Source organism: Pinus tabuliformis, chromosome 9 (genome assembly GCF_031772625.1).
Source record: "Pinus tabuliformis cultivar Carrire ecotype Pingquan chromosome 9, CPIR1, whole genome shotgun sequence".
Classification (NCBI taxonomy): Eukaryota; Viridiplantae; Streptophyta; class Pinopsida; order Pinales; family Pinaceae; genus Pinus; species Pinus tabuliformis.
This window is the reverse complement of record NC_142307.1, coordinates 281347971-281358165: the sequence shown is the minus strand read 5'-3', so window position 1 is coordinate 281358165 and position 10195 is coordinate 281347971.

Below are 10195 nucleotides of genomic sequence, written 5' to 3'. Positions count from 1 at the left end.
TCTCACACCTCCTAATAGCCCTGAAAATAAAAAGAAGACATCTTTGATCAAATTAGATGTTAAATTTGATTTACCAATATATGATAGAGAGTTGAATGCAGAGAAGCTGGATAATTGGATTAGATAGATTGATGTTTATTGCAGAGTGCAGAGCATTGACTCAGATAAGAGTAAGATTCAGCTGGCCAGCCTACGCCTTGGAGGCACTGCCTTGGTATGGTGGGAAGGCAGGACACAAGCTGACATGAAGAAATATGTTAAGATTCTTTCTCTCTGGAGTGAATTTGTTTCTGCAATTATATCCACTAGCCTTCATGCATCAAGCCATGATGAGTTGGCAAACTCTTCGACAACTAAAAGTGTACAAGGTTACACCCAATAATTTAGGAAAAGTGCTTTGATTCTAGGAATTTCTTTAGACTCACCTGAGACTCTATTGAAGTATATAGGTGGTCTACATAGCTACATGAGGCACACTATCCTCATGTTTAATCCCACTAGCATAAATGAGGTATCCGTTCAGGCTATGCATCTAGAAGCTAGAGGTAAGAATGGGAACCCAGAAGTTGGGGGATCATCCCAACCCACTGTAAACAAAAATAAGGAGAAAAGAGAACAGAAATGGAAAGAGAGGAAGACAAACACTGTACAGAAAAACAAGTCTTCATGCACTCACTGTAAGAAGGATGGGCATGACGATGAACACAACTGGATTCTGCATCTGGAGCTGAAACCTAAGAAGTTCGAGGGCAAGAAGAAGAAGACTACTGCAACTATTCAAAAGGATTTGGGATCAGACTCGGGAGATGAAGCAAAAATCGCAACCACAAGTATAAAAGGTAAAAATTCTGAAGCATCTACTAGTAATTCTACACAATCTATTGATAATGAAGAAAATGAGAGAAAAAGACGTGAGCTTTTTCATATTCGAGTTATTTCCAATCATCAAAAGATTGATACTTTGTTTGATAGTGGCTCACAAGTAAATTTAATTTCTGAAGCAATTGTAAAGAAGTTGGGATTACTAACCACACCTCACAAGAAACCACATCCATTAGGTTGACTATGTGATAAAGCAAAGCTACAAGTGACTGGACAATGTAAACTTAAGTTTTCTTTTGGGTCAACATTTGTAGATGAGGTTGAGTTAGATATAGTTCCTTTGGATATATGTGGAATTGTTTTAGGAAGTCTTTACTTGTATGATAGAAAAGCTATTTTCTATAGAGCTGGGAACAAGTATCTACTCGTTAAAGATGGAATCGAATATATTGTAAGAGCTCATAAGCTCAAGAATAATTATACTCTCATAAACTCAGGGCAGATGAAACGAATTGTAAATTCATGATTTTTTTTTTTACTGATGGTTGTAAAGGAAATGAAACATGAAAAAACCAATGTATTTGAGGGTTGTGATGCTAAACAACAAGCTGATTTAGAAAAAATTTGTTTTAGAATATGATGTATTGTTTCAAGAACCTAAAGGTCTACCACCCAAAAATGAAATAGTGCTTGATATTAATTTGTAGCAAGAATCTCCATTGTCTAACATCAGAATGTACAAGTTGTCCGCTTTAGAGAATGCAGAAATCAAGAAGCAGGTACATGAGCTACTCGAAAAGGGGTTCATCAGACCTAGCACATCACCATGTGGGTCTCCAATTGTTTTAGTGAAAAAGAAAGATGGCTCGTGGAAAATGTGCATTGATTACCGAGCACTGAATAAGATAACGATAAAAAATCGTTGTCCCCTTCCTCGCATAGATGATCTATTAGATTAGTTGAAAGAAGTTGTTTATTTTTCCAAGTTAGACTTGCATAGTGGTTATCATTAGGTCAGAGTTGCAGAGCAAGATGCATGGAAGACTGCTTTCAAAACAAAGCAGGGATTGTATGAGTCTCTGGTTATGCCTTTTGGCTTAACTAATGCTCCTGCTACTTTCATGAGAGTAATGAATGATGTACTCAGACCTTTTCTTGATGATTTTGTCATTGTATATCTGGATGACATTCTTATATTTAGAAAAATGTGGAAAGAACATTTAAAGCATGTTAAGCAGACATTAGATGTTTTGAAAAGAGAAAAACTTTATGTTAAACTCTCAAAATGTGAATTTGGCAAAACATCTTCGAATTATTTGGGACATATAGTAGGGGGTGGTGAATTGAAGATAGATCCCTCTAAGGTTGCAGTCACTGTAAACTGGCCTAAACCCAAATCTGCTACAAAAGTTAGAAGCTTCTTAGGAGCAACACAATATTGGAGAAAGTTTATTTCTAACTTTTCCTTAATTGCAGCTTCCTTACATGCTTTAACAAGATTGAATAAGGTGTTTCAGTGGGGAGGCAAACAACAGAAAGCCTTCGACACCTTGAAGGAAAAGATTAGTATAGCACCAGTACTAGCACTGCCCGATATTCAATGACCATTTGAGATTGAAACAAATGCCAGTGACTATGCCATGGGAGCAGTGTTGATGCAACACAGTAAACCCATATGTTATCATTCTGAGACATTTAATTCTGCAGTAGTTAACTATCCCACATATGATAAATAATTGTATGCATTAGTACATAGTGCGAAAAAGTGGAAACATTACTTAATGGGCAAAGAGACAGTTATACATACTGATCATCAACCACTTCAATATCTACACTCCCAAACTAAGTTGCAGCAATCAAGACACTATAGATGGATGGGTTTTCTACAACAGTTTCATTTAGTCATCGGATATAAAAAGGGAATACACAATAAAGTTGCAGATATGTTATCTAGACCAATTATAAATGCATCTACTATACTTAAGCATAATTCAGTATTGCATGAGAGCTACATTGAATAATATGCTCAAGATATAGATTTTAAAGACACATATGCAACTTTAAGTCAAGGTAAACGAGTATAAGAATTGGATTATCATATTAAGGACCAACTCTTGTATCATTTTGGGAAGCTATGCATTCCACAAACTGAAAGAGTAAAGATAATTTGAGAAGCACACACTTATCCAATATCAGGTCACTTTGGTGTAAGTAAAACGGTTGCACAGCTGCAAAGATTTTGTTATTGGCCAAAAATGAATGAGACAATTTCTAGATATGTAAGAGGGTGTACCATGTGTTCTAAAAGCAAGCCCAGCAATAGAAAACTAGGCTTGTACACTCCACTACCAGTTCCTTCTCATCCTTGGAAAATTGCTTCCATGGACTTTGTTGGAGGATTGCCTAAATCTAAGAAAGGTCATGACTATTTATATGTTGTTGTGGATAGGTTCAACAAAATGTGTATTTTAATACCTTGTAACAAACAGATTACAGCTGAACAAATGACAAAGTTGTTCTTTCAACATGTATGGGTTCATTTTGGATTACTCACTTCCATAATATCTGATTGAGATACCCGATTTGTTGGGAAATTTTGGTCAAGTTTGTGGGAATTGATGGACACCAGGCTGAAGAAGAGCACAACTTTTCACCCGCACATAGATGGCCAAATAGAAGTGGTCAACAGGACAGTGATCCAGTTGCTCAGAGGCCATTGCAGAAAACATCCCAAACTTTGGGATGAACATTTATGTTATGTGCATCATGCTTACAACCAAGCTAAACGTTCTTCTACACAAAGATCTCCTTTTGAGACCTGTTTTGGTTTCACACCAAGGTCTCCCTTGGATTTTGTCTTTGGTAAAGACATAGCAGTTGATGGACACAGTGATGTGGACAAGGCAACCAAGTTCATTGAACAAATCCAAGAGATTCACCAAGTAGTACAGGAACAGTTGGAAAAGAGCCAAGCCAAGTACAAGGTAAGGCATGATAAGCATCGGATGGAGCATAGTTTCCAAGTTGGTGATCAAGTCTAGCTGTATAACAGCAAAGACAAAATGCAAGGTGAAGGTAAGAGCTGAAGCCAATAAGTTATGGACCTTTCAAGATACTTGAGAAAATTGGTGAGAATGCTTTTCGCCTTGATCTACCAGCTTACATGCACATCTACTCAGTTGTTAATGCAGACAACTTGAGACTATTTGAACCTTCATTAATTGAAGATCCCGAAGAGCAGAGTCAATTGCCTTCTATTGATGATCTGTTACCTGAATATCTTAATGAGTTGCAAGAAGTTACAGTTCTGGAAAAGAAGCTAAGAACTACACGCAGAGGGAATGTTGAGTACCTCAGGATCGGACTCAAAGGTTCAAAGCCAAGCAGTGCAAAATGGATAGAAATTGAGCAAGTGAGGAAGCAATACCCTCACTTGATTGATGCTTGAAAGAAAACCAACTTTTGGTGGTCCAAAAGCTTTTTCAGTGGGAAGGCCATGATTCGAATTGGATTCTAAAAACTCTCTAAGTTTTCATGACTATTTCAAATTATGCTAAAAGATTCAAGTCTTAGAAAAGTCAAAGCTATCAGAAGGAATCCATGTAACAGTGCAGTTGTGGCCAGAGCGGAGCAACGAGGACCCTCGGTCAAGCGCGCAGACCGTTGGCCCATGGTAAAGCGCAATGGCATAGAATTGGCAAAACCAGAGGCTAATTCGGGAAATATAGGTGGATTCTGATACGTGAGTGTCCCCCTCAGTGAAGGAAAGCCTCAAAGCGCCTGAACCTGAAATCGCTATAAAATTCGGAAAAAGTAACTGTTTCGGTTCCGTAGCCCGGGATTCCCCAAATCGATAGGATATCAGAAGGCTTCAAGGCGGTAAGCAGTTTTGACTGAGTCCCGCCTAATGCCACACATCGAGCGACACACGTTCGGTGGATGAGAGAGAAAACCGCTCACATCGGACGGGTAAACACCGTGCGACTTGTCTGCCCGATATGAAGGACGACCGTAGGATCTGGGGGGCCCAGATCAACAGCAGAGATGCGTCCCGATGACTGACCAGATTTGACAGGTCAAAAAGCAAGATGACAAGGGATTTGAAGTCTGACGTGGATGATGAGTTGGCAAACGATTCATGATTCGCGGGTGATCTTGAAGCAAACGGAATTAATGGCCATTCAAAAATGATTCAAGGAAATTGACACCCAGTTCGTTGGGAAACAGGTGGCCACCTCCCTGCGAGGCGTTAACCAATGATGATGACGCAGAGCAGAGGAATTCGAACGAACAAAGGTAAGGAGACCAGAAGGCTGGGAAGCGGAAATGAGCAGTCAAAGAACAGACTGGCTTTAAAGCCAAGAACTGACAGAAGTAGAGGACAGACAACACAGAGGGGCACATACAAAGACGTAAGAAGCTAATAACAGAGAACAGAGAGTAGAAGTTGAGCTGACTTGAAGGCAACATCGAGCCAGACAGAGTCAGAGAGTCTGTTTACTCCATTAAAGGCTTGAGAGGTTCAAGCAAACTCCTCGGCATAGGCCTGTCGTACAACTGTGACCCTCAAAGGTCGAGTTTCAGTAAGGAGAGTCTGTGCACTCCATTCCTACTGACTTCATTCTATTTAAGTGAGTCTCGATTCGAGCTCACTGTTGTAAAAAATTTGCTTGAAAACATAATAGAGAGGCCACCACTAAAAGGCTAGACGAGGAGACATAGCCCAAGAGCATTGGGTGAACTCCTTATTAAACTTTTTTTGTTTACATGTTTGATTGTTATGTTTTCTCTGATTGCCTTAATGTCTATGTATTCTAGCAATCTTATTGATCCGTTGCATAAGTAACATAGGCACATCCATGCACATGAGTCTGTAATACCTTTAATTCTTTGTCTTGGATAAATTCCAGATCATCCTCACTTCTTTCTGTATTCTGCCCGAACTCGACCTGCATACATATACTGTGTAGAACCTCTAATTCACACATAATTTATCATTCAATACTCAAACCACACACTTACACAGTTTAGGAATTGAATCTCTCTCTCTCTCTCTCTCTCTCTCTCTCTCTCTCTCTATATATATATATATATATATATATATGATTACATAATGAGACTCTCTGTCTCTCTGGTTTGATTTTCTAATCAGTGACCTCTGTTTTCCTACTTGCCGTAGGCTTACAATCAAATCTATCTAACTCTCGACCTGACCGACTAACTAGCTAACCCCTGACTATGCCTTTTAGGCTTACATTTATACAAAATGATTCTACAACCAATCCTTGGTTTAGATCCATAGTCTTCTCACCAAAATCCTAAAGTCTCTTCCTTATCTCTGAGGATCCTTTTTATTCCAAAAAACCATGAACTAACTCCTAATCTAAGTTTTACAATTAATTCTCAAATCTCTCAATCTCTCAACTATCCTGATTCTGTCATGTTCTCCTACATTCGAGAATATTTACTAATATGCCTCACTATACTTAATTAAATCCCTATTCTAGCTTCTCTCATTAAAAACACTCAAAACCTTAATAATTACATTAATTCAAAACATAGGAAACCAACTTCCTTGAAAACACAAGACCCCCTAAGTCTACTAAGATACAATGATATTATTGAGTTGAATGCTCCTGCATCAAACTCTCAAGGTTGAAAATAATCATGATCTCCTGATCATGTGCTTCTGATCTGTGTCCTCCTGGATCCCATACTTTGTTCTGTAGTGTGTCCTTGGTTGTTGTTGTTTGTTGTTGCTCTCCAGGTCTCCACACTTTATGCTGCATTGCCCCACTAGCTATGCTTTCACAATCTGTTGTTGTCTTTTTCTTGTTGCCGCTTTGCTTTCTTTCTGTTGTCTCCTCCCTTTGAGACTCTTTTCTCATCAAATCCATCATCAATTCGATTTCTATGTCCAACTCACTTCCTTGTTGGACTCTTTCCTCTTCCTCTCTTGCATATCCTTTGCAATATTTATCAGGTTCTTTCTTCCCTACTCGCGCTTTCAGCAATTTCTCCAGTAGCTCCAATTCTTTCTCCCATTCACTGATCCTTTGATGAGAGTTTAGTCCTTCTTCTTTATTGACTGCCTCAATAGCTTCCCTAGTTATCTCCACTGTGCCTATCATCATGACGGAATGATGATCCTTTACTATGTTTTCAGCTAACATAGTCTCTTCTTTAAATTTGCCTTTAATCTTCTACTGGTTATCTTCACTTTGTAGTTGCTGGTTCCTTACGATCACCCTTACATCCTTACCCTCTTGTTGCTTCCGAACTTCCATTTCATCCTCAAATAACTTCTGTTCAATTTCTTCGATCACAACATCACACGGATTCATTCTATGCATTGTTCTTGCAAACAAACTATTGGTTTGTGAACCAAAACACTCTTCTGTCTCCATGTCTTTTAAAGACCCTCTGCTACTGTTAAGTACTGTTGTAACCACTTATTTTCTATTTCCATTTCCTCCTAGAAACCTCTCCAACAATTCAATTTCCTCCTTACATTTAGAAAGTGTCTTATCACAATGCTCTTCATTTCCAGCTTCATCCTTTACATGGTCACTATTGCCCAACGATTCAATCAGACTGCCTTCCATAGACAATTCTGTCTCATTCATCTCCACAGAAATAAGTTTCTGTTCAACACTTATAATCCCTGTATTCACACAACAAATGTCAGTTTGAAAATTGTACGGCTCAACAGCCTCATCTAACGTTTCACATATCAACTTTTTAGGTTGATCTTCATCTCCTTTTTCCACAAGGAATTGTCCTTGTTTTATAACAGTCCCAAATATCAATTCATCAATAATTCCTTTCTGTTGCAACAATTCAATATTTTCCTCATTCAAGAGGCATTCTTCATCATACTCTGCTCTAGAATACTTATCCTTTGAAAAGGTACTCTTCATCCTCTATCAGTACATCAGTATGCTGATCCAAGTTCTCCCGTGAACTCTGGTAATTTTTATCAAGTTTTATGAAAACTTCATATGGCTGCCAATCCTCTGCAAAACCCACACTCACAAAATAATCATTATAATTAAAAACATAAGACCTCAGTGTCTCTTCTTCCTTTGGCAACATTTCAGTATGCTACTCTGAACTATTCCAATAGTTCACTGATCTCCATTCTTCATCGTCACCCAAAATTTCACCCTGTTCTAGTTTACAAATGGAAACTTCCATTTCCATCGCAACTTCTCTGAGTTTTTCCGTCAACCACTTTACTTGCTTTTGTTGTAGCCTTCTCTGTAGCTTATGCAACTTTAGTGCTTTTTTCCTCAAGACCCAACCCTGTCTTTGGTTTTCCTCTAGTATCCTCCTTAATGCATCGAGTTGTTCTTTTATCTATGCAATTTCCTTGTCAAGCTCCTCTTGACTCATTCTCTTGTCATTTGCCTTGGCATCCTCCTATTTCACTTTTCTTCTACTGTGGTCTTCCTCAGAACCTCTGTTATGACTATTAGTAGTCATTTTCTTCTCCATCTCTATGAGTTCCTCACTCACTCACTATGAGTTGCATTAATACCTCTGCAACAACAAGTCCTCCCTGCTGCCACTTACCTCACCAAGCTTTCTTCTATACTTGGTCTTTTTGGCAAGCCTTTACTTCTCTACCTTTGGAACCTCTTTTGAGCACTTCTCTCTGCTCCTTTAGGCTTCAACTCATATGCATCTTCTAAGAACACAACTGTCCTCTTGAATTTCAATCACAATGAAATACTTGGTTCTGACCACCTCTTCTTTCACTTATAAAGTCTTATAAGCTTCCTTCATTACTTATCAATTCTACCCAAATCCTCTGTGGAATTGCCGTCATGATCTTCTTGTGAGTTGCAACAATACCTTTGCAGTAACAAGTCTCCTTATTGCTACATATGCCTCACTAAGCTTCTCTCCCTTGAGCTCAGTGTTTTAGCGTCTTCTCTAGTTCTTTCCTCTGGAACCAATTGAGCACTCCTTGCTCTAGGTTGTTGCAATCTTCTCACCTTCTTTTGTTGTTACCTGCGCATCAATATAAAGACCACACACTCCAATCTTCAAATCAAATTAAAATAAAAACATACCATCTCACCTTCAAGATCTCTGCATGATCTTGTTCTACCATTCACCTGTATACACACTTTCAAAACATAACTCTGTTTTATATTCTTTTGAAAGAAATCTTCACACATAATTTCTTTTTGCTGCTTTAATATCAAATGTTTCAGCCACAATTCTGCTCTGATACCAAAATGACGTAGGAAAAAACTGCAATACCCACAGTGTGCATATAAAATGTAGAATCTCATCTATCCCAGGAATTTCAATGACCTGCCTAGTCAAGCCTTCATAAGTTAAGGTTTAAGGCCCCTTAATTAAATCTCATGTGGAATGATTTAACAACTAACCCAGTCTGATCCTTAGTTAATTCTTTTTGCGGAACCTTATAACTCAACCCTTCATCCTTTATAATAACTTTGGTTAATTCTATAACCGTGCATATTAACCAAACCCCACTCTACGTGCCAACTCATCATATATTGCAATCGCAGAGTTTCAAAGGAATAAAAAGAATATGCATTCAGAACTCCTGATTTGTGATATGCGATTGCCCTTTTCCACCGTTGATTTTTTCCATCAGATCAACGACTGTCGCAATATCGCATCACATCAACATGTGACTCCATCGCATTCCTAAGACTTCTCCTCTCGCATGCGATATGCGATAACACAACCAGACTCCAAATAAAATAAAATCGCGCCTATAACCTTCTCGGGTCCACTTTGGCCCAAGCCTTGTCGGCTTCAATCTCCACCGTCGATCTTGCCTTTAATCCGACGGTTGATGTCTTTCTAGATCAACAGAGCTACTCGGTGATCTTACACCGTAGAACAAAACCCATTTGATCCGACGGTCCACAACGATATCGCACGGCCACTTGCACGACGTTTAACTAGCCTTACGGAGTCGATAAGGATTATAAAACCTTAATCTATAAATGTTCAGGTCCGCCCTTGAAGTTAAAGTTCGATCTCTATATGGCTCGATATCCATTGGATGACGAAGGCAATTAAATCCTATGGTCTGCAGCGCTTCAACTAGCATGTGGGTTATCAACCAACTTAACCCCGCAGTTGACTGTGACGTAAGCATTGACTGTGAGATCGACGACTAGGATTTGGTACACGACTTTAGCCACGATCAAGGGAATTTGTTCTCTCCTACCCTCATTGCGGTTGCTGATCACCGCCGATCTGACGATCTAGATCGATTCCCGCTATTCACCTTCCGCAAGTACTTGGATTTAATCTCTGTCGTTCATTTCTTTCTCTTATGTTGTATGACTTAATCTTGGTCGCCCATTGCCTTCAACCTTGT